A 24,514-nucleotide genomic window follows, 5' to 3' on the forward strand; every position below is an offset into this window, starting at 1 on the left:
GAATACACATCTGAACTGTAGCCTATTGATTGTATTAGATTGTCTGAATTAATACTGAGTATAAATATTCAGTGTCCTCAAATTGAATGAAATGTGTAACTTTACTATTATAGTAGATGTTGTGGTTTTACATGACTGGACAAGTCTGCGTGCGTGTGTGTCTGTGTGTGCATGTCATTTAGGGACAATGCATATCTTTTTCAGGGACCATGTATATTTTTAGGTAGAGCGGGCCTTATGCTTATTTTATGTGATATTATCTTTTGTAAAAAAGCCACAGTCAGTTTTTTTGACATTAAGAATAAAATAAAATACGTGTTTTCTATAACAACCATTAAATCTGTGTCTGTATTGCATATTCAAACCATTCCATAAAAAACTAAAAAAACTTAAGACTAGACTAAGACTAAAACTCTTATGATATTTAGTCGACTAAAACTAGACTAAGACTAAAAGATTTCAGATTACTAAAATAAGACTAAAACTAAATGGTGTGTTATTCAAAAGACTAAGACTAAGACTAAATCAGAATTGCTAAAATGAACACTGACGTCAGAAGTATTCAAGCCAATTACAACGTACAGATTAGCTGGCCAATCAGCTGGCCATCTGGAGTTACAAAAATGTACGGTATGTGGAAAATAATGTGTTTTTTTACCATAAACCGTGCAAACACATTGTATTATACCAAATACAAAAAAACAAAGGTATTTAGCAATGAAATAGGTGCTCTTTAAGACATTTGACAGGTCAGGTGTGCGTTTATCGAAAAATAATGCATACCTTTGGAACATTTCTAAACCACTCAAAGTAAAACATTCAACAGCCCCCTGGTATAGATATAGTTAAAAGCAAATGCCTACTGTTTGCCTGAGCAAAAATCACAATGTGTGGTGGTGTTGACAATTTACAAGGCATTGCTGTGTGGTTGCTAATGGGTTTTGAGCGGTCATTAGTATATTACTATGCAGTTGGATGCATATATTAAATCAAAAGAGCCCCATTCTAAATCTCTGATTTCTTGTCTTTTTCATCGCTAATTTTATTTAGAAAATTTCATCTGAAAGTAATTGTATACCTCTTCTTAAACCCTACAAAATAAAACATACAATTTTAAAACTTGGAGTTTGGGCTTTGTTTAAATCCCATGCTGTAGGTATGAGAGGAATGCAACAATGATGCAACACAAGAGCTGAATGTCGGTATCCATATACGCCGTTAGATATGAATAAAAAGATGAACACAAGTCTTTTAATTTTCATCTGATGTGAGTTAAAGCTGTTCACAGGGAGAACTGAAGCAAGGCTCAGACTATTTATTCTGTTGGGTACATCTCCATATGTTGCACAGACTCTCCGAAAGTGTGATCATCTTAAATCCAAGAGACTTCTCCAGGGTTTTGGAGACAACGTCTCATGTGCGGTAAATTGCAACATAATTGGGGCTGCTGAGAGCCCTGCTAAATGCATCCGAGATGAAGCCACTACAATTAATAAGCCACACAGGTCCCCATTCAGCCTACGGGAAGAAATTAAAGGCTCATTGTAGCAACCCCATCTGCTCTCCAATATGCACTATAATGTAGAGATTGCAGAAATAACACAAGCGCTGTGTTCAAAGGGATGACTATAGATTCTGAGCACATCTGCATCCAGAGGCTCTATATTATAAGGAGTTACCATGGTAACTTATGATCTTTTGTCGCGAGACTCCAAAGGGACATTTCTTTGACTTTCAAACATGTATTTGTGCTGACTACAAGCCTAGGGTCAGGAAAAAGCCCTTTGAGAATACTAAAACACAACCACACAAACACAATTAAATCAGACCCTTCCTGAATGAATGAGAGGTGTAAACCACGAAAAGCAAAATGCCACCTGCCTAAACTCTGCCACACATGTAATCCATCACCTCTCTGAAAAGCTGGGAAACAACCTTTTCCTCACGAATGAAAATGTCACAATATGTTTATGACTGCAGTTTGGAAAACTTACTTGGAATGCATTAAAGGTGCACAGCTCAGAATCAATCCGCACAGTACAAGTGTAGTCTTTTTGCATGGCTTCTATGCCAGTTCGCAATTGTATTCTGCCAGGTCATTACCACATTTAATTAACAGCGAGGGCGAAGGAGGAAAAGAATTGGAACTCTGTGGACAAAGATAATTCTTCAACATCTATTTGCTTTATTCCGTATGCTGCACATGGTAATATAATTAAAGAGACTGGGTTCCAAAAATATGGCCCCATTTAATGAGCTTGTAGTTAACTGAATGTTAGGTTGCCTGTTAGAATCTTTCGCTCGCTCAGGTTTTCTTATTTAATCAATCTCTTCATTATAGTATTGCATCCGAGTGCCTAGTGGTTTGCATTGGTAGAATTTTAATTGTCAGGATCCGAGACCCATTTTGTTGTCTTTGCTCTGTTTAATTAAAAAGGATAGCTCACCCAAAATCATTTACTTACACTTGTTTTGAAAACCTGTGTCATTTTTTTTTTTCAGTTGAACGCAAACTAATCAGACTTTGAGGAATGTTTGTAACCAAGCCAATCAGAATCCCCATCGACTTCCTCATAGTTTTCTTTTTCCTACAATGGAAGTCAATAGGGCTTCAGTTTGGTTACAAACATTCGTCAAAATATCTACCTTTGTGTTCATAAGAACAAAGAAATTAATTTAGGTTTGTAACAACATCACAATGCGTAAATAATGAAAGAATTTTCATTTTTTGTGTGAACTATACCTTTAAAGTGATAGCTCACCCAAAAATGAAAATTCTTTCATCATTTACTCACCCTCATGTTGTTACAAACCTGAATAAATGTTGTTGTTCTGATAAACACAAAGGAAGATATTTTGAGAAATGTTTGTAACCAAACCAGTCGTAACGTTTTTTTTTTGACTACTAAATAAGGATAGTTCGCCCAAAAATGAAAATAATGTCATTAATGACTCACCCTTATGTTGTTCTAAACTCGGAAGACCTCCGTTCATCTTCGAAACACATAAGATGTTTTAACGTTAGATTTAGTCCGAGAGCTTTCTGTCCCGCCATTGAAAATCTATGAACGGTTTCCATGTCCAGAAAGGTAATAAAAACATCATCAAAGTAGTCCATGTGACATCAGTGGGCCAGTTATAATGTGTTGAAGCATTGAAAATACATTTTGGTCCAAAAATAGCAGGAATTACGACTTTATTCAGCATTGTCTTCTCTTCTGGTTCTCTTGTGAACAGCGTGAAGTCACGTGACTGTAGTGACGCGCCGCATTGTGTTCGACTTCATGCTGCGCTGCAAGAACTGACAATCGGATGACGTCAAAGTACCGCGAGAGCTGTTCAGAAATCTTACGAAGTAGTCTTATTTCTACTCGCTCTCGCGGTACTTTTTGATGTCATCCGCCTGTCAGTTCTTGCAGCGCAGCATTAAGTCAAACACACAAAAAAAGTCACACAAAGATTGTTGAATTTGTTATCTAATTTGGCTACATGTTTTGTCTATCAATATTTTCCATGAAGTCAATGGCTGATGGAAGAATGAGTGAGCGATTGGTTACATCCCTAAAGGACGTCGCGTTTTTCGACGGCGCTGTTTGGATTATCTATTATACTACCTCTCTACTTTTAAATACAAACTTTGAAGGCGGGTTCATGTGTTTACCGGAACCTAAAGTGTAATCTCATATACATTGTTACGACGTAAATAGTCCTCAGATTGTATATTCTATTACCAGGCGTTCATGCGAAATCTGATGTAAACAATAGACTATATATCTATATTTCATGGGTTATACGCATTTGTGGACAAAAATGGTCATTGGATGATTTACACATCTGAAACAGACTGGATTCGACTTGTGATCAACTCAAAGGTAAAAAGTCCTGTTTATTTTTTGCATGTTGTCATCCGGACTTCTGTCACAAAATACTACATATGATGCTAGAACCACTGTATCTCAAAAAGTCTTTACAGCGGTATGGCTTACTGTAGCTAAATGAGATGTAAATGAGCCCTATTGTCACTTCCAGCAGGAGGAAGGTGTAACTTTTAGAGTCTATTTTCTCGGCTTTGACTTTCTTTGAGTTACTACATTCAAATGGCCACAACTTCTTTAAATATTATCAGATTTCCATGTGTTACACATCCTTGGAAAGCTTAGAGACTACACTTTCTATGAGTAACTCAAAATGCCCCAGATCCAACTTGTGTCCCTACTTTCCGAGATCGGTCACATTTTTGCTCACACCTACAAAGTGGCAATTTTATAATAAATTATCTAGATGGTATTTTGAGCTTTAACTTCACATACGTACTCTGGGGACACCAACGATTTATTTGACATCTTAAAAAAGTTTTGTGAAATGTCCCCTTTAAATGCACACTGCTAGTGTATATATGGTGGTACCCATATAAACACCAGCAGTGTATATTTAACACTTGTGATTTTGCTGTGCATGAACTTGTGAATTTGCATGAGGATGAGTAAATGGTGCCAGAATTTTTAATTTGCAATAAACATGCGCTTTTTGTAAATTTGTATAAAAAATATTCTTTTCTAGTATAAATTATTATCCACGGGAACCCAGACTATTAAAGTGCAAATATATAGTGGGTGTTAATAGTCGTTTTTATTTTCAATACCCTGTCCCTTTAAAGCCGAATGTTTTATCGTATATTAGCACCATTGGACTTTGGTGGCTTGATATAAAACCTTGCAATCTGTCTGCATACAAACAATGTAAGGTCACATTAAATTTATACTGCTGCACTTCTTTCAACTTGAGAACTTCTGTGAAAAGCCAAGAGGGAGGAAGCTGGCAGCGATGATGTGCATTAAAGGCAGATACGTGACGGCCGCAGCTGTGATATCTGAAGTGTGAGCAGGACGAACCCGCAGCGGAGACATTTGCTGCCACGGCGACCCGAGTGTGCGAGATTGGTTCCTTCCTTCATTACAACTCGGAGTGACAGGTCCTCGGGAGAGACTGTCTCATGGATTTAAGTCCAATTAGACAGAAACCCTCTAAAATGACCCATTCACATTTCCTCCATCAGATTTTCTCATTTATCAATTAGCTCTCTTTAGGGGGACGTCTTTATCTATGACTGCAGGGGTAAAAAGCCTGACTAATTCCCTCTGCGAAGACGACAGAGCCTCTCCAGATTGCACAGATTGCTTTTTGCAGTGTGTGCATATCTAGAGACATCTGTCCGGACTTTAGGCGGCTTGCTGGTGTTCTTCTATCCTCGCTGTGCTTCTGTATTTCTATCCTGCTGTCTTTACTGTAACCTCCCCCATCTCAAATTATATCTGTATGCTTTTCTGTTCGGGCAATGACAGCGAGAATCTAATGAGTGAAAGCACAAAGCCATCTCTCTCTCTCTCTTTCTCAGCCCTGGCATAGCAAGCCTTAATCTGAGTCCCTTTCTGTTTCTCTCTCTCTAACTCACATTTGGTGCCTACAGCAGGGAACACCCACAGCTGAATAACAACAAGGATCAGTGATGGATTGATGACCTCAAGCCAGCAATGGAGATGGCAAACAAACAAACTCTCAGCAGATGCTTAATCTACACCCTCCATGTCCTGCATATTGTCATATAACCGAGTGGTATTCCCCCACCAACACCGCCTGCTTTTACTGTAAGGGTCGGGCCGAGAAACGACCAAGCGTGATACGTCCACCACCAAAACCGAAAGGTCAGCGGTTTTGCTGGTTCATAAATCCGTCATGGAGCTACTCTCCTTCCCTCAGGGCTGGAGAAGCTCCACCAGTGAGAGGTGTTTCTGGTGTAGACAGTAGCTGCCTTTACCATCACCACTGTGCTGAAGTGTCATTTATCACCCACAGCCTGTACAGCTCCAACCCCCAAATAGTGACAAGAGCGTGACAATGGAGTACTGTTTTGTACTGTGTATGTACATAAGTATGTTTATGTGTGTGTGCCTGGAGAAGCTAGGGACCCTGGGTCGGTAATAGCATCTGTCTGTTTACAAATTGAGACACTGGTGAAATGTTTACCTACCTGGTGTTTTGATATGACCTTTGAAACATCCACTTATTCACACTTATGCTCAGAAAATCAGACCAGCAGTGCACTGCATTGTTGCATGCTGACATTTTGGTCTCTAAAGCTGTTTTGTTTCATATGCAAATAACGCTAGAAGAGCATTGTTGCAGAGGTAAAAGTATCACCGATTTTTATTAACTCCTTATTAACCATATTATTATCCTTATGGCATGTGTGAACTTCATCGTCCATGGAAAACAAAAAGGAACTTTTTGCAGAATGCTTACACTCAAATGAAATAATGTGTCCCTCATAGGTTAAACGTCAGGGACTGTAACTGTCATTAGTGTATTATTAAGGGTTAGGGTTAGGAGAGAGGTTTTGGTTAGTGGAATAAGTTGAAATGCACCTGCAAAATAGACAGTTGAGATATCATCACAATAAAGAGTTAGTAGTAGTAAGCAAACAGTCTACTAATTCTCTAAAGATTGGTAGTTGATAGGTAGTTGCAAAGTTACTTATAAAATGTCTAAAGTGGACTATCAAAATAAAGTGTTACCCCATAATATTTTAAGCTTCCTGAAGTGACTTTCTGTTGTCACCTTCTCTCTATAGTTTACATTAAAAGACGTCATTTTCACAAAGATGGTCTCAACCATGATAAATGTCACAGATAGATCACTATGATAGCTGATCATTATCTATAGAGAATGAAAGCCGTGTGAGAGCTGTGATTCTTCATTCTTGTGAAACTTTGCTTTTATCACAGTATGACATTTTGTTCAGTCAGTTGGTTTTAAGATCACTTAAAATGTAAAAATTTTTAACGATTTTTAGGGGACATTTCACAGGACTTTTTTAAGATGTCAAATAAATATTTGGTGTCCCCAGAGTATGTGAAGTTTTAGCTCAAAATACCCCACAGGTAATTTATTCCAGCATGTTAAAATTGTCACTTTGTAGGGGTGCAAAATGTGCTGGTTTGGGTGTGTCCTTTAACATGCAAATGAGCTGATCTCTGTACTAAATGGCAGTGCTGTGGTTGGATAGTGGAGACTCCGCCCACCTGAGCAGCTCATTTGGATTTAAGGGATACACACAAAAATGGTGCATTTTTGCTCAGACCCATAAAGTGCCTATTTTAACATGCCACAATAAATTACCTATATGGTATTTTGAGCTAAAACTTCACATATTTACTCTGGGAACATCAAAGATTTATTTTAATATCTTAAAAACGTCTTGTGGAATGTCCCCTTTACAGGTAGTTCACCCAAAAATGAAAATTGTGTCATCATTTTAGCACTCTCATGTTGTTACAAACCTGTATAAATTTCTTTATTCTGATGAACCCAAAGGAAGATATTTTGAGGAATGTTTGTAATCGAACCGTTCATGAGACCCATTCCCTTCCATAGTATTCTTTATTCCTACTATGGAAGTGAATAGGGTTCATGAATGGTTTGGTTACAAACATTGCTCAAAATATCTTCCTTCGTGTTCATCAGTACAAAGACATACAGCTTAGTAACAACATGAGGGTGGGTAAATCATGACAAATTTTTAATTTTCGGGTGAACTATCCCTTTAAGATTTTACCTACACTCTAAAAATGCCGCTAAATAGAACTAAAAGTGGTTCACTGCCTCTTACACTTTAAGTGCTATACAGTATAGCACCTTTTTTAAGAGTGTAAAGGGCGATTTATAGTCTATCCGTAGCCTGTGCGTAGCTCTGCGTAGCCTGACGCGCACCTCACAAAATTTTTAACAGCGCGTAAGATCTACGCGGACCGCAAGCGCTGTGATTGGTCCACCAGAACCCCTCCCGTCAGGTAAAAAAAACTGCGTCATAGGTATTTCCGTTTGTGATGGTGAAAACAAAGATGAGCCAAGTTGAGGAGTGATTTAACTCAAACTGCATCAAAAGTCGCTGTTTATTTACTTTCATCATTGCTGGTCTTCTCAAATTATACACAACAAGCTGCTGTTTCTTCTTTGTTTGTGGGTTAACTTGCTTAGCTTCTTCTTCTGTGACTTCTTCTGCTGCTACTGTGGTTACACGCGTGGTTACTGCCTACCAGCAGTCTGCGGGGGTGTTTGCACGTCGACGCAGACGACGACGCAAAAGTATTTATGAAAACCGACGCGGAACCTACGCCGTCGCGGCTACGCCGTAGGACCTACGCACGACTATAAATAGCCCTTCAAGTATCTCAACCTGCCTCAACCGATACTGTATTAATGATAGAACTACTGTACCTACTTGTGCATCTTATGACAGTAATTGTTTAAAATGAGTAGGCTGCTTTTTAATCCTGCCTGTAATAGTAACATGCCTGTCACTTTCACATGTAAATGTGTAGGTTTGTTTATGCCTCTGCATGTTAATAGAGAGAGAGAGAGAGAGAGAAAGAGAGAGAGAGAAAGAGAGAGAGAGAGAGAGAGAGAGAGAGAGAGAGAGAGAGAGAGAGAGATGGGATTTGAACTCCCATACATCTTTCATTATTTGTGTTTTTTAAAGCCTACTGTAAGTGATAATGACAGTTCTGTGAGGGTGTGAAATGTGAATTGTATGATCTGAATTTCAAATCTTTTTGGGATTCATTTAACTTGATACAGTTTGTGTTGATCCAATCAACAACATTATACAGTATCCTAATAGACTCTTTTTGGAAGAACGATACTGAGTGGCCTCTTTGAATCAGCATTGCAAAATAGCCCCTGTGCACAACATGCAGGCCGATGGGAGACAATTACCGAGTTCCAGAAGAGGGACTGAGCGAAACTAGAACTTATCATACAGATGATGGCAGAGCCAATATCAGCACTGAGAAAACAGAAAAGCATTAGATCTTCCAAGACGGCCTAATACTTTCTTTCCGGTACTGTTTCTCTCTTTCTCTTTTGAAGTCCGAGTATAATGGTCCCTGATGTGATATCTCACTTTAGTTTGAAGGTAATAGTCACTAGCAGAGAAAAATGTATAAATAGGGGCTTTGAGTCAGAAGGCATGCTAACATACAATAAAAAGCACCCAAAAAGCAAACAAACAAACATTTATACTCGGGGTTAAAGAATAAACTAGGATTATACTGGCATTTATGCTTTTTTGTCTATTTGTGAAGCTCGTCTGAGATTTTGAAGAGGGGTCGGAGATAGTCTTTGATATGATAAATAGTGCTGCATGTCTGATTCCTGAGTCGCTCACATGAAAGAGAGCAAAAAAGGGGGCATCAAAGGGGACCTGAAGGGTGGAGAAATCATTTATTGTTCTGCTTTTATCATTTGCTGGACATTGTTGACACACAAACAAACACACGCTGGCACAACCGCACCGAACGCAAGGCAGTGCACGCCCATTCTTCGGTAACAAAGTCTTTGTCGTGTATTTTGGAGTACACATACATAGACAGATAGAAAAAAGCATCAGACATCAAAAGCCATCAGAGATCTGACCCACCACATAGAGTATATCTATGAATTCGTAACCTCCCCCCGAATCCTTTTAGCATTCCAAGTGTGCAGACTTTGTGAGTGAGGTGAAAAAGCATCACTACCATGAAAATAAGCTTGAAGGATGAATTCTGTTACGTGTTTATTCTACAAAGAATAGACAGGAACTAAAGCTTTCCATATTTTAAAGGGAGCAATGATGTAAGAAGTAAATCTGCATTTGATCTCGAAAAGGTCTATTTTCCTTCATTGCCTTTCAAATGCCTTTCGGCCTTGAATATGCTCTGTGAGGCAAAAGAATATATCGCTTTTCACAGCAAGAATACACAAGAGGGAATAAAAGTTTACGGACTCCAGAAATGAATCACTCAGATGCTGAGCTGCAAAAACACTGATGAAACTGTGGCGGAGTGAAACTAAATGATTTATGGTTTCATTTAACTTAAGCTTGATACAAACTTGTTGCAGACCTGTTTGCTTGGACCAAATAATGATTTTGCATGATTATATTTAGAATTTTCAAACAACAAAGACCCATTCAAACAGACTTTGTCCTTCTTGCAACTAGAAGTAACAAGGCCACTGATTTTAGTAGCAAATAAAGATGTTAACTTCTCAACACACTGCTAATTAGTTCGCCTGTGCAGTTAAAGGGCCGGTGCTAATGAGAGGCGATGTGCGAGCCGCACGGTGTCAAACTGCTACAGGGATTGCAAGTGGAGGGAAGCAGACCGTGTAAAATCAGAGTGATGTTTAATTAAAATTACATGTCAGTCCATGGCCTAAATGCTGCCAGCCCAACAACACTCCAACACCCTCACAATAAACGTCCGTCCATCAGGCACAGCATAATGAAGGAGTATGCGTTTGACTTGACTGCTAAAGAGTGGCTACATTCAATAATGAATTGTACTTCCAGTTACCTGAATAAAAAGTCAACTTGAAACTTTTTCTCTTTCGTGGGTGTGAAGAAGCTGCAGTGCCATCCATACGTATTGGGATAGAAAAGACTGAACTGCTCTGTTTTCTGTGGAGAAAAGAAATTTCTAAGATAAATGTGAGGCAAAAGTACAGAATGTTATTTGATTATGTTTTAACACGTCCTTTATCAACAAAGAATAACAGCCTTTCATCCAGATGTACAGTTTGTGTGTTGTCACCAAATGCAAGACTTGGAATGCAGAAGCAATGGATAAAACTAAGGCCCCGTTTACACGAGAACGCTCAAGGGTGAAATGTAAAAATATTTTACCGGATGTGCCTTTCGTTTACATGGCTGCAGCATTTTTTGGGGGCTTAAAAACGCAAAAAAAGTGAAACCACCCTCAAGAGTGGAAATCTTAAAAACGCTCTAGCATCGCGTTCCCATCTAAAGGGTAAAAACTAGGGCTGTCAATAGATTAAAAAAATTAATCTAGATTAATCGCATGATTTCATGAGTTAACTCGCGATTAATCGCAAATTAATCGCACATTTTTATCCGTTCTAAATTTACCCTAATAACACTTTTTCAGGTTTTTAATACTCTGATCATATATACCTATATAGATGCTTTATGCAAATGTATGTTAACAACAGCCTGTTTACATTTTTAACATAACCATCAAGCCATTGTTTTGTGCATTTTCCTTTAAGAAGAAATTTCTTTCTCCATTTTTATTTGATGCTGCATCATTTGTGACATGTGCTGTCAAATTTAGTCGAAATTAGCAAATTTTCAAAAAAATAGTTGTTCATATTTTGACATTCTCTATTAAAACATAGAACAATGCATGATTTGGTGGAATATAACAAAATATGACAGAACTACACCTGTTTGAAGTTGAAAGAGTCAGCAAAGTTAAATTACCAGAAAAATCACCACATCCATACATTAAATTACCACATCAATACCTTAAAATCACTGATAAAACTATAAGATTTAGCACACAAAGCAAAAACATCATCAATATATGTTAAACTTTTTTTCTTGTGATCTAATATAATGTTACACATCAGATATTTTTACCCAACAGTTAACCAAACATTTACTTAAGACATAACAGATTATAGATCCTACCTGCGTGAATTCTTATCAAAGCAGATATTTGTAAAACTTTAATTTTGTGTAGATGTCTATATATCCGGGTCGCGCACTCGCGCGTCTGTGTGCACGCGTTTCAGATGTCAGTCAGTCAGCGTGAGGAGATCGCTTTTGAGTCTTGTCGCTCTTAATAACTCTTTAACAATAATCAGGTACCGAACTTTATCTCTCTTAATGACTCTTTTAACATCAAGCAAGTCCTGCAGTCTATTTTCTATGTCATGCATAAAAGTGAAACCAAAATGAATTGAGACGCATCTTTGCACTAGATTAAGTATTAGGAGGACGGGAACGTAACACCTCATACGTATAAATATAGATAATTTCAGATGTCCAACGAGCAAGAGCATTGGATTTGCTAGACGATTTGGTTAATGTTCTTATTTCTATGAAAACCTTTGAATCATTTAGACAGGATCCCATTTGTCTGCGTCTCTGTTCATTCAACTATGGGCTGGACCAAGGGTCAAACAGAAATTGCGCGTTGCGTTAATCTGCGTTAATAAAATTAGTTGCGTTAAAATGAATTTGCGTTAACGCGTTATTAACGTGTTAATTTTGACAGCCCTAGTAAAAACGCAAAAGTCTGCTCACGGTGGCTCTCGTTGCGTACGCGTTTATCGCACAGGCATGCACCAGTTCAGGTAAATAACGATAAACATCTCGGTTTATTTCCATAAGTCGGACCTTCAAGTTGCCATAGAAGTCTTTTCAGCCATTGTACGAAATATTCACAGCTAGTATCTCTGATCAGAGAAGGTGCATTAATTACCTCTATCAAATTGTTAATGTGCCAATTCATCGGAGGCAAACCAGACGGCTTTGGACGAAACCTGGGAGAACAAGGAAGAAGGTTATACCATAGACTGTAAAAAAAGATGGATGGCGCGACATTGCCTCCCTTCATTGTAATGAATGGAAGCCAAAAATGTCCGACTATAGTCGCCGCCATGTTACGTAAAAATGTCAGTTTGGAGCCAGGGCATGCGCAGAAGGAATTGTCCGTGGAGCCAGGGCCGCATTATCAAACTTCCGCCCAAACGCTTGCGCAACCAATTCAACCACGCCAATCATAACGTCACGCCCCGTTTCTATAGCATCAAATTAACTCTTTCCCCGCCATTGACGAGATATCTCGTCAATTAAGAGAAAACGCTTCCCCGCCAATGACGAGATTTTCCGTCTTTCCGCAATACCGCTATTATCCACCAGGTGGCGCCCTTCCGCAACTTTTTAAACCCGGAAGTATTGCCCTATGGCAAGCGGCTGCATGTCCGTGTCTGTTTTAAAGATCGCTCTGAATGGGATCTCTATGAAAAGTCCGTCACTAAAATGGAATTATCTCTGCTTTTTGCTCAAAATGTGGTGTTTTTGCAGAATCATACCCATATTCAAAATCTGATTACTATAGAACCACTAAAGGTAGGATGAAACGTTTTTTTTTGTTTGAAAGCAGAGGGTCTGTTCTTTCATTTGGTATATTGTATGTTTATATATTTAAAGAAGAACATTTTCTGGAAGGCATTAAACTTTGGTGAAAATCATGAAAAACGCTGGCGCTGGCTGGCAACTTTTTTTAAAAACGCTGGCGGTGAAAGAGTTAATAGCTAAAATGAAACTTATCCCAAAAATGAACACTTGAACATATATCAGCGTGATAACAACTACTTGAAAGGACCAAAACCATCTTTTGGAAACTTTAATTGGAAGTGTAATAATTTTTTTATTTAGAGCAAAGTCCCATTCGTTTGAATGGAGAGGGCGGGGTTTATGACTTGTACTGCAGCCAGCCACCAGGGGGCGATCAAAGAACCAGAGGCTTCACTTTTCAAGACTTATGAGGCACGCCCGGGTTGTACGCAGTCGCGTGCATAGATATATACACTAGATGTCGCCTTGGCTACCGCAGTTCATTGGACCGAATGCGTCAAATAGAGCCGCCATCTTGAAACAGGGGAACCCCACATCAGCATCATTATAGGCAATGGCATAACATAAATAAAATCACTATAAATCGTCATGAATGCGATTTTCTTGGTTTTCTTTTGGTTCGTTTCAACAGTCAGACATGTATTTAGCACTGAGTCCAGAAAAAAAATTAAGTTTTGATATTTTGAAAATCTACTTTTTCTAACGTTAATGCATAGTGCTAGAAGGCCTTACCTCCATACGCAGCACAAAAGTCCGGCATCGTCCATGTATTCGGAGTACAGGCGGAGATAGCAACTTTACCTAGCTACTTCCTATAACAAGACCCCTGTTCTAAGATGGCGGGGTTTTGACGCATGCTTAGAACCCCAAGGCGACATCTAGTGCATATATCTATGGTTGCGTGGACTTGCTGTTTTTGTGTGTCAGTGCTTCACATTGCCACCTAGCTCATATTAACACTTGTGAGCCAATTGTCTCAATATGCTCACATTAGATAAAAGTATTAAAATCCAAACATGTTGTTCTCTGGGTTGGTAAATTGCATGCGTGTTGCTAGACCCCTTTTACTGAGGCACGTGCACCAGTGTAAATTTGATGTGCCCCAGTATAAATCTCTAGTTTAAATTTGAACAATTTACTTTAATTAGATGCATGCATTTACACTTATATTCATCCATGTAGGTATTTTGGCTGTGAATGGTCATTGAGATGTTTTTGGGATAGTTTCTAATGACCACTGGGCTGATTTTGTTATGCGGATCTGGCAACCCACGTAGCCGCACACTGAAGTCTGTAGGGTGGTACGTGATTGAGGTACTATACGCTATGCATACATGAGGAAATAAAGTGAGGTTTTTTTTAAATAATATCGATAATCTTATTTTGACTCAATCATTATTGCTCATGTAGTTGGACATCTGATTTCTTTTTTGTGCAAAGCAGGGAAAGAGAAGCACAAAGGAGAGATGATGAGTTTGAGAGAGATAGAGTTGATGAGCAAACTAATCAGGTCAGTTTTAGATATCAGATGATAAAGTTTCATGAAAACCTCTGTCAAGTCTATAAAATTGCATTGTTGCTAAAACAAAACATTTGTGTTATGTACTGTCTTTGATTCTGTATGATAACAATAAATCAATCTTTCAGATATGAAATACATTTTTTATTCACTAGATTAGGACAGTTTATAAACATTGACAGTTATTACATGGCTGATAACCTAAGTATTTTAAATGCATACATGTAATTACCTTTCCTATAGTACTTGTTGCAGTGTAGGAATAGTGGGTTAAGCAAGCATTGTGCTGCACATTTCGGCAGGCAGCAAGCTTTTAAGAAAAAGTGATAAAAAAGTAATGGGGGGCATGTGCCCCAGTACAGCTTTATGTCTAGCAGTGCCCCTGAAAAATAAAATGTGACATTCTGTACTTTTGTCTCATATTCACCTAATGTTTAGACAGTTCTTGGCTCCTCAGCAAAAAGAGCCATTTTGCATTTATTGTCCCAATTATGGAGGGCATTGTGTTTCTCCTGAATGTTTTAGAACTTGGATTCCGATAGTCCGATAGTGTTGTTTATCTGCTGATGTTGCATTTTTAGTGTCCTCTATCAGGCTGCATTTTACATTAATTCACTGTCATTAAAAAGAATGATAATGTTTTGTTTTTAAATGTGTTACTGTCATGATCATCATTTGCTCCTGTGGGGAATTCTAAAGGAAAATCTGAGAGTGAGATCGCTTTTTTCTCTTGGGTTTGCTCCCCACATCTGCCAAAATACAATGCACTTTTTATTTATTTCTTAAAGGGGTAGTTAACATAAAAGTGAAAACTTTGTCATTATTTTCTCATCCTCATGTCGTTTGAATCCTCAGGGGCGGTTTCACGGAGCGGGATTAGACTAGTCCTAGATTAAAATAAATGTAAGAGCTGTCCAAACTGAAAACAATTTGCACTGACATATCTTCTAATACATCAGTACCCTTTGTTTTGCCTCAAAATGCACACAAGTAATGTTTTTAGTAAGGCATGTTTGTTAAAACTAGTTATATTGCTACCCAGTCTCTCAAAGTTTCGTGATATAGTCACATATTTTTTTTATTCTTTTTTCGTGCTATTATAACGAATTTTTGCGTTTTTCCTGATCGTATAACGAATTCCTGTTTTCGTGTGATTATCACGTATTGGTTACTTAACTGCTTTTTCCTATTTTTAAACCACTGCCGCTTCGGTTTAGGGTTAGATTTGGTGCTTGCATTAGAATGTCACTTTATAAAAAAATGTCTGATTTAATTTTTTATATGTCGCCTGGCGTTAGGGTTAGAGTTGGGTTTGGTTAGGGATGTCATTTTATGTAAATCTAACCCTAAACCGAAGCGACAATGGTAAGAAAATAGGACAAAACAGTTGAGTAACCAATACGTGATAATCACACGAAAACAGGAATTCGTTATACGATCACGAAAAAACGCGAAGAATCAAAAAAATATGTGACTATATAACGAAATTTCGTGAAACTGGGCTGTATATTTCCTAATTAAACTAAGGTCTAGTCCTGGCTTAAGCTAATCTCCGTCCAGAAAACCACTCCTCAATGTCTTTCTTTGTTCTTCAGGAACCCAAATGTTTTAAAATATATATGACAAAAGTCAAGGAAAGTTAATTCTTTTAACTTTTGGGTCCTTTTGAAGCTAAAAGGGTTTTGAGGTTACTGTAGGAGTGGATGGTGACCAATGTCGACACATTCACCCCCATAGTAACCAGAAATCCCCAAACAACATATTTTTAAAAATCTGTGTTTGGGTTCTGAAGAAAAATGAAAGGCAGTCATAGTAGGGGTTCAAACTACATGAGAGTGAGTAAATAATGATAAAGTTTAAATTTTTGGATAAACTATACCTTTAACATTGATCCAATTATATACAAACTACAAGTACATGTGTTAGGTATCTGCATTGTCATGGCTTAGGCAAATATTCATATTATTGGTTATAATTACCTACATTTAAACTGATCAAGCTCTTGCAATGTAATTATCTATTTCAATCTATACATTTCTATAGAGAAATCATATTAAAATAGACAAAGTGATTGACACGAAATAGTAATATTTCCTACACATGTAAGCACACACACAATATTGACTGGGTTTTCATTTAGCTGTTGCAATGTCCACTAAAGGGGGAAGGCAGTTGGCTGACGGTCTCCCAACATAAGCAAATTGCCTATAAATTATGTTTTCTGCTGGAAGGGTGAGGGGAGTCAGAGTCGCAGATTTAGACAGAGAGAGAGCGAGAGAGAGAGAGAGAGAGAGAGAGAGAGAGAGAGAGAGAGAGAGAGAGAGAGATCTGACTGACCCCCACACGCGTGATTGTTTCCTCTCAGTGGTGCTCACGCGCGTTTCACTACTTTTGACACGGAATTGCTTTTTTCTTCGAGGCGACATCTCTTAAACGTCAAACGTAACGCTGTTTTCAAGTCTTTTGTCAGCGTGTGCTTGATGCGGATTAAATCACTCCAGAAACATCAATCTCATCTGAAAGCGGATCAGCACCGTGGACAGCGGATGCCAGAGGTACAGTTTGCTGAACCGTCTTTTCGGATAAGGGAGGGTTTCCTGTCAAAACCATGAATTACCCGTTGTGCAATGAGCTGTGCCCAACACATAAGGCGCGATGGGCTTCCTAAATTAATATCAACTTAATTAAACTGACTGCGTGACGGGAGCCGGTAAAGGACAATTAGTTAATGGCTTGCTAAATACATGTGTGGATAAAAACTATTGTGATTTATAGCGGCAGTTCTGTGAGTTTTAGTGCAGTTTCAATAGCTTAAGTATTGGTGAGATGTAACTAAGTTAATGGGTTGTAGATCTTATTCAGAAAATATCGTTTGAGGATCCTTAATAAGGCGAAATACTAAATTCGTGACTTTAACAGATTGTATTCACATATTGTCAATAACGAATGAAACTGGAAGGCAGATTTGAAATCGTGTTGGGTAGGAGCCAGTGTGAATATAGATGTTTAAAAAGTAGCCGGTGAACTGTGTTTTGTCTGTGGGGATAACGTTCACCAACACGCGCGCTTAGCTTAACGACATTTAGGGACCAATATATCTCACAGTCTTTTAAACAACAGTATTTGTCCCATTGACTGAAAAACATACCTGCACCTGGAATGATATGAATGGTTTTTACAAACGACTTGTACATCTGTTTGCTCTCACACAGCAAAATCACGGAAGCCGTGGTGATTTTTTTCACGCGCGCTCGCCACACTGCTGCAGTGTGTCTGAGGTAAGCCAAGAGCGCGAGACCTCGGGCGCACGTCACGCATCAACAACCTGAGGGATTTTTAAACCCCATTCACCCTTCGACCGTCTTTCCAATTTTACTGGATTGTTTGAGGTTTTATTTTTTAAAGTAAAGTTTTGGAAAGGCACATAGCTTAAAATAGCCTATCACAAAAAGCAGTTGTCGCTGTTGTTGCCCAGGATAAAGATAAAGTTGATTGAACCACATTGACCATTTTGTGACATGTCCCTTTATATCCCCTTGCTTTAAATTAAGCAATAGCCTACTTGACCGTTGTAGGGTGCAGTATGCTTACATTCCGGATATATATCCTCCATGTTTTCATTCTCATATGACCCATATGTTTGTCCAACTATTACATAGATTATAGCCTCGGATGACACTTACTTTGGTTGAACATCTGATGCATAAAAGCACACAAAACAGGAAGCACTTTAGGAGTTCTGTACAGGATTTTGGGGAGAGGCAGGGACATTAACTTCACATTTTCACGCCCCTAAGAATGACACTGAACCAATCAAATTGTGATTGGTTGCTTTGCATGTCAGTGAGATGGCTTCCTGAGCGCTCCTTTGCTAATGAAAGCTGCTGTGGAGTTAAGTCCTTCTGCCATCAGTCTGAAGGTCTGGCTACTGTACAAAATAATTTACTCAGGTGTTGTTAGACAAGTACAATTTAACCACAAGGAAGCCATTTACTGTATTTGAGTCATACTTGAGTCACTAGAAAAGAGTCACCTAGTTCACAGTTTTATGGTATTTTTAATTTATTAATTTGGCTCACCTCCCATGGCTTCATGACATAAAAAGTGTCCATACAAAAAACCCAGCCATTGGGTTAATTTACCCCCCATTTTTTAAATATTTGACCCAACAATGGGTTGCAACAACCTAGCCTCGGTTCGATAACAACCCAAAGGGTTGAGTTTGTTCCTTTTTGACTCAATGCTGGGTTAAAAATAACAAAGCATTTTTTACAGAGTAGGGCATTTAAAATGTGTTTTAGTAACACAAATAGATGAAGCACAAAAATATAATAAAATGAAGATCTAAAAATATTTTAAATCATTGTTTGTTCAACCATTGTTTCAATTAAGGAATCATATTAAAGATTTAAACACGTGATACTGTACAGTACTGCAAAAGCAACAATTGACCTGAGAACACAGTTCAGCCCTTTATGGGTTAAAATCAATCCTTTCCTCTTTTTCAGTTGGTCTCAGTTTGTTACTGTAAGTGAACTTAGTCATTTATTGGCATTTATATGAGACCAATGCTTTGCATCTGACCACAGCGTCATTATGTAGCTTTGTAGTATTTACCAGAAAGAAATATGCCAGCCAGCTCAAATTGAAATGACTCACTATAGCTTTAGGAAGTCTTAGTTTGACTGGTGTGTTATTACAGAGATACTGACATATAAGAAGTGTGCCTGCTGCCTTTATGAAACCTATATTCATGGTACAGTATGCACATTTCATAACATACAGTGATTATGCATCTGTGCCTTCAAATGTCACATCATTTTATGTTATTTTTTATGTGACCACTGAGCCCATATAAATTAACGTCAAGTTGTTTCAGTGATTTAGAGGCATTTATGTGGAAAATAAATAACTAGAAAGTCGGAAACCATGTCAATTATAAATTTAATAGACCCCATGAAATCAGAATAGAGCTTTGTGGCTTTAAGCATATTAGGGTTCATATCTCTGCTGTAAATAAAGGCTATTGGCTCTGTAAAAAGGGAATGGCTCCCAGTCCAATTGTTTTTTCAGTAGATAATACATAAACAGGAGAGAAAGTGTGCTTTGCGATTGCCAGCACACTTGCAATGCAGTTCACAACCCATTTTACTTCTGTTAAAAAAAAATAAGAGGGATAGTTGACATCACCTAAAAGGGTAATTCAGAAAGCAACCATTTGATTACATTTTTATAGAAAATAAGATTCATGCAAAATACAACCAGGTTTGTGGATTAAGAAAGTAAATAGGGACAATTTTGATTTTCATGATATCAAGTGACCTTTCTCACTCGTCTGATCATGGCACTCAAATCCAAGCTTTGCTGCTGGCAAAGACATGCCCTTTATCTCATTTTCCGTTTCATAAAAACTGAGATGGGTTTCAAGGATTCACACACCCACTCTATTCTCCCACTATCCTGTCTGCCCATTAATAGGACATTGGTATGACCGGTGCGTTCACACCCTGCTGATAGCAGTCCATGGAAGTCCCACCTGCAGGTCTCCTATGGGGTTTCAGATGTGTGACATGACGGCCTCCATTTGCAGGCAGACAGGCTAACTGCCTCCCTGCCAGTTCAACCCCCCGCTGGCTAATTACTGTCGCAGTATCAGTACGGACAGCTGGCTGGGCCATTTTGTGAAGTGAAGCATTTGACTTGGATTGGCTTGATGCAGGCCTTCTCCCCAGGACTGCTTCCTGAGTTACACAACTGTAAGATGTATACAACAAACTGGGCAGTGGTGCCCATGAGACAATAAGAAATGATGGTAAAGACAAGATAAAATCTACTTGTGTTTGTTAAAAGTTGCTTTTCTATTAAGTGGTACTATGTGGCACGGCACCAGGTGGCTCGGCTTAGCTCGCTTTACTTTGGCTTGGTTTGGTTTTCTATTGCATATTGGTTGTGTTTTTAATTCTCGGCATGTGGATGTTTTTCACTGCTGAAAGAGAGTTTGAGGCCTTGTACAACAAAGCACAGATGATGATATAACTTGGTTAGCTTGTTGACGCACAAGGGTAAGCTAATCTTGCATTTAGCAATGACGCTGGTAGTGACGATTCACGGTTTTAGTATCAGTACGGCTTGCTTGAAACCTCAACCGAGGTACTAAAAAAAAGTACCAGGTACTAGACATTGTACACAGTGGTACTGTACCCAAAAGTGAGCTCTACTGAGCCGTACCGAGCCATACTACTTAATGCAGTGGAAAAGCGCCATAAAGTGTTTTTTCTAGATATATGATCACACTACCCTATCTCAAGTTGTGTTATAGTCATGAAATATTTGATTAATTTATTTGTGTTATTGACACTTCCGCTGTTTTTCGTGCCACTGGAGCACAAATGTCTTTTTCGTTTCACTCAGCACAAATTTCTATAAATAGTTGTTTGTGTCTGTGGCACGACTTTCTTTATCGTGTAACTTCATATTTTTTCTCATTGTTTTTTCCTATTTTTAAATCATTGTCGCTTGGCGTTAGGGTTAGATTCGGGGTTTGTGTTATGATGTTATTATATGCATTGGTTTCTACATGTTTTTCTTCAGCTTTTAAAACTATTCTCACTTTGAGTTGGGGTTAGAGTTTGGGTTAGGATGTCACAGAAAGTGATTCTAACCCAGTGGCGGCTCGTGACTGCTCATCCGAGGGGCGCTAATTCAAAATAAGTGTTCGGAGTGTCATGTGTTTGCTTGCGTTTTCAAAATATGTGTTTGTTGCGTCATGTAAACCATGGAAATCAAAACCGTTTATGATACAAATGACGCTCACGTTACCAAAATACACGCAAGACACTCCCTTAAAAGTAAACTCTGATTACACATGAGATAATGCAAGTATCTGGCAAACCCTATAGATGCATCTGCAGCATGCACTTATTTTGACAGGATCTCTCGAACACATATTTTGAAAAAAAGAACCACACACATAACGGGCTACATACATGTTGTGACGAACTTCGCATCGAGCGCCCTCGAAAAAGAAGTCACCGGCCGCCACTGTTCTAATCCCAACCCCAAAAAGTGACAATGCAAAAAATAGGACAAAACAACGAGAAAACAAAATATAAAATTAGTCGATAAAGAAAGTCGTGCCACTGACACGAAAAACTATTTATAGAAATTTGTGCCGAGTGACATGAAAAAGACATTTGTGCTTCAATGGCACTAAAAACATCGGAAAATCATGTCAATAACACATATAAATCTATCAAATATTTTGTGACTATAACACAAATTTCTGTGGGTTGGATCACATCACATATACTGTATGTTTGGTGCTAGGTTGTTAATTCATTACCAGATCATAAAGTGAGCCCCAGGCCTACAACCAACAATGTAAAGATGGTTTAGACAGAGGGCCGCTTGCATCACAGGACCCGGGACAATATTGCTAGATGGCCCACTTGACAACAACCCTGCTTTGCTTTTACAGTATATCAGAATCAGAATTTATTAGATTCATAATCAGAGTTTATATGCCATGTACATTTGCGCTTAGAAGAAAGGGGACTTGGTGAGCTCAACAATAAATCTACACAATACAATAAACATGCAGTTTATGCAGCACGGAAGAACAAAGAAGGGAACATTTAGCATACGGAATTACATACATACATGTAATATAATACATGTATGTGAAATAAATAGTAGATATTATATATATATATATATATATATATATATATATATATATATATATATATGTGTGCTGTAATAGAAAATGGTTTGCTGCAATTAATCATCTGATAGATGAGGGGCACAGCCATGGATGGTCTGCTTCTATGGATATACATCCGAAATATAGTCCGAGTCTATTACTGGATTTTTTCGGGCAAACCATCTACACAAAAAAATTCTGGGTTATTTTCAACAAGGGACGAACCCAACCCATTAGGTTGTAATAGGGCTTATTCGCAAACACCGGAAGTCGCTAGCCGCGGCCATCTTGTTGACATAACATCTGTCCTGCCCCTAGCCGCACGTAGATTTGAGCCGAGGGGAGCAGTAGCCTAATGGCTTAATCTCGTCTGTATTAAGAGAAGATGAGCTTGATTATTGTGGAACAATATCAAATAGACCAATAGCCTTAAGTAAAGATCCGTCCTTATTGCCAGCCGTAACTTATCCGGATATTTATAACTATATCGTTCATACAGTATCCGCATTCATCATACAAGCACTGGGCCGTTCACATTATAACTATAACGATAACTATCATCGTCCACATCACCAAACAATACGTTTATGCTAATTCGCTCATGGCACTCGCGCAAATCACTTGCCTTTAATATTGCTTGTAATAAAAACTTTTGCAGATGTCCTCAACACGCTGCGTTTCGCGTTACTCTAAACAGTGAATCTAATAGTTTGTGTAATCTCTTACCTTTTGGCATAACAGTTAGTTAATGTAATAGATTAAAAAGCATTACGTAGTCAATTTTCACAGCAACTGGAGGTAATCTAATGTTATAGACCTCAGCAATGAGCTCACTGTCATTTTAAGTGGCCGTGCACTTGAAGTTCAAATAGATTTTAATGCTATCAGGTTTATCCTTCATCAGGTGGGAAAAATCGATCAGAAGGTGATCCCAATGATGTCGTTCATTGTATCTGTATCGTTATAGTTTTGGTGTGAGCTCCGCTATTCTGTTTAATATAAAACGATTTTTAAAACTATGTGAACGGCCCTTAATTCCCTATCAATGCCAGACCTATTATTATGTTCATATAGTTATTAATACGAATTTAATAACTGTCTCAATTTATGGCAGCTTATTTGAAAGAGCAGTTTCAGCCACTGCTTACAGCTAACCATATGTGATCAAATTATGGGGACAGACTTTGCTGTGAGCATATATCCCTAACGTTACCTGGGGTAAAATGATGGGGACAGACTTTGCTGTTGTGAGTCTCTCCTTCGCTGGTTCAACTCATCTGTCTCCTTCCTTTCATGTTTTCTGACAGTCGGTATCGCATAAAAACTAATTCCGGGGTTCTTTTTGCTGTTGTTAGAACATCCGTGTATTACACCACACACCATCGCGCGGTTTAAAAAAAATTACACCGATAATACATGCATAATACCCACGTTGCCTCGCTTGTCAATTGACAGACTGACAGTTTTATGTCAACAATATGGCCGCTGCGAACATTGATGACGTAGATCGAATAAGCCCTATTGAACCTATGCTAGGCTGTTTCAACTCAAAATGCTGGGACATTTTAAACCATTGTTGAGTCAAATATAAATATTTTCTGGGTTAATTTAACCCAACAGCTCCGTTTGTCCCTTTTTGACCCAGCGCTTGGTTGAAAATAACCCAGCATTTTTTTTTAGAGTATATGTAACTGTCGATTTATAACTTGGTTTGTCTGGTCAAGATTTCTGAATGAAAGAGCATTTTAAATGAGGTTTGTATTTGCTAAAGGGAATATCAGTGATTTGTAAAGTTTGCAAAGCAAACATTGGATTTGTGTAAAAAGACATCAGTGCCTTTGCTGTCCTTAATGATAATGAGGTTCTTATTTGACTGCACACATGTATCAACATGCAGTCATGATGCAGTTTAAAGGAAGCTATTGATGATTAAATATATGCAAGGATGACAAGATCAGTTTAGTATAGAAACAAGACTCATTTCTACTTGGAAAATGGTATAGGTAAATTGCAATTTAGGATGCAAATATTATTTGTTGTAATGACAATCAAAGTTGGCAATGTAAATAGTAAATAGGTTATTTCCTAACTTTATCTTTACATTTCTAAAGAAGCAAAAATAGAATATTCAATTTCCATGAGAAAGTTTGGAGTTATTAAGTAAATAATATCAGAAAATCATCCAGGTTTGGTTGCATTCACAACAAACCAGAAACTAAAATGTGTACGGAAAATCAATACACTGCTGCTTTGCAAACACTGTAATCAATAACATTTGAACAAACCAAACGAAAAAAAAAATCCAGCATCC

At 38.2% G+C, this 24,514-nt stretch overlaps 1 protein-coding gene and 1 long non-coding RNA gene across 3 annotated transcripts in view; one reads left to right on the forward strand and one right to left on the reverse strand.

The window, feature by feature from the left end:
• The window catches only part of LOC129417641 (uncharacterized), a 90,431-nt gene extending 72,576 nt beyond the window's left edge, over positions 1 to 17,855 (reverse strand). The window contains exons 1-2 of one of the 2 annotated variants that reach the window (XR_012370566.1): positions 17,650 to 17,855; positions 10,392 to 10,495 (exon numbers count right to left, since the gene is read on the reverse strand). This is a non-coding gene — a long non-coding RNA (uncharacterized lncRNA). The remainder of the gene's footprint in view (positions 1 to 10,391; positions 10,496 to 17,649) is intronic. The other variant, XR_008635817.2, reaches the window with a different exon arrangement.
• Positions 16,799 to 24,514, forward strand: part of tmem121aa (transmembrane protein 121Aa) — a 39,248-nt gene continuing 31,532 nt past the window's right edge. The window contains exon 1 of the mRNA XM_055172462.2: positions 16,799 to 17,056. The gene's annotated coding sequence lies outside the window, so the exon portion shown is untranslated. The remainder of the gene's footprint in view (positions 17,057 to 24,514) is intronic.

This window comes from Misgurnus anguillicaudatus, chromosome 7 (genome assembly GCF_027580225.2).
Source record: "Misgurnus anguillicaudatus chromosome 7, ASM2758022v2, whole genome shotgun sequence".
In the NCBI taxonomy this organism is placed as follows: domain Eukaryota; kingdom Metazoa; phylum Chordata; class Actinopteri; order Cypriniformes; family Cobitidae; genus Misgurnus; species Misgurnus anguillicaudatus.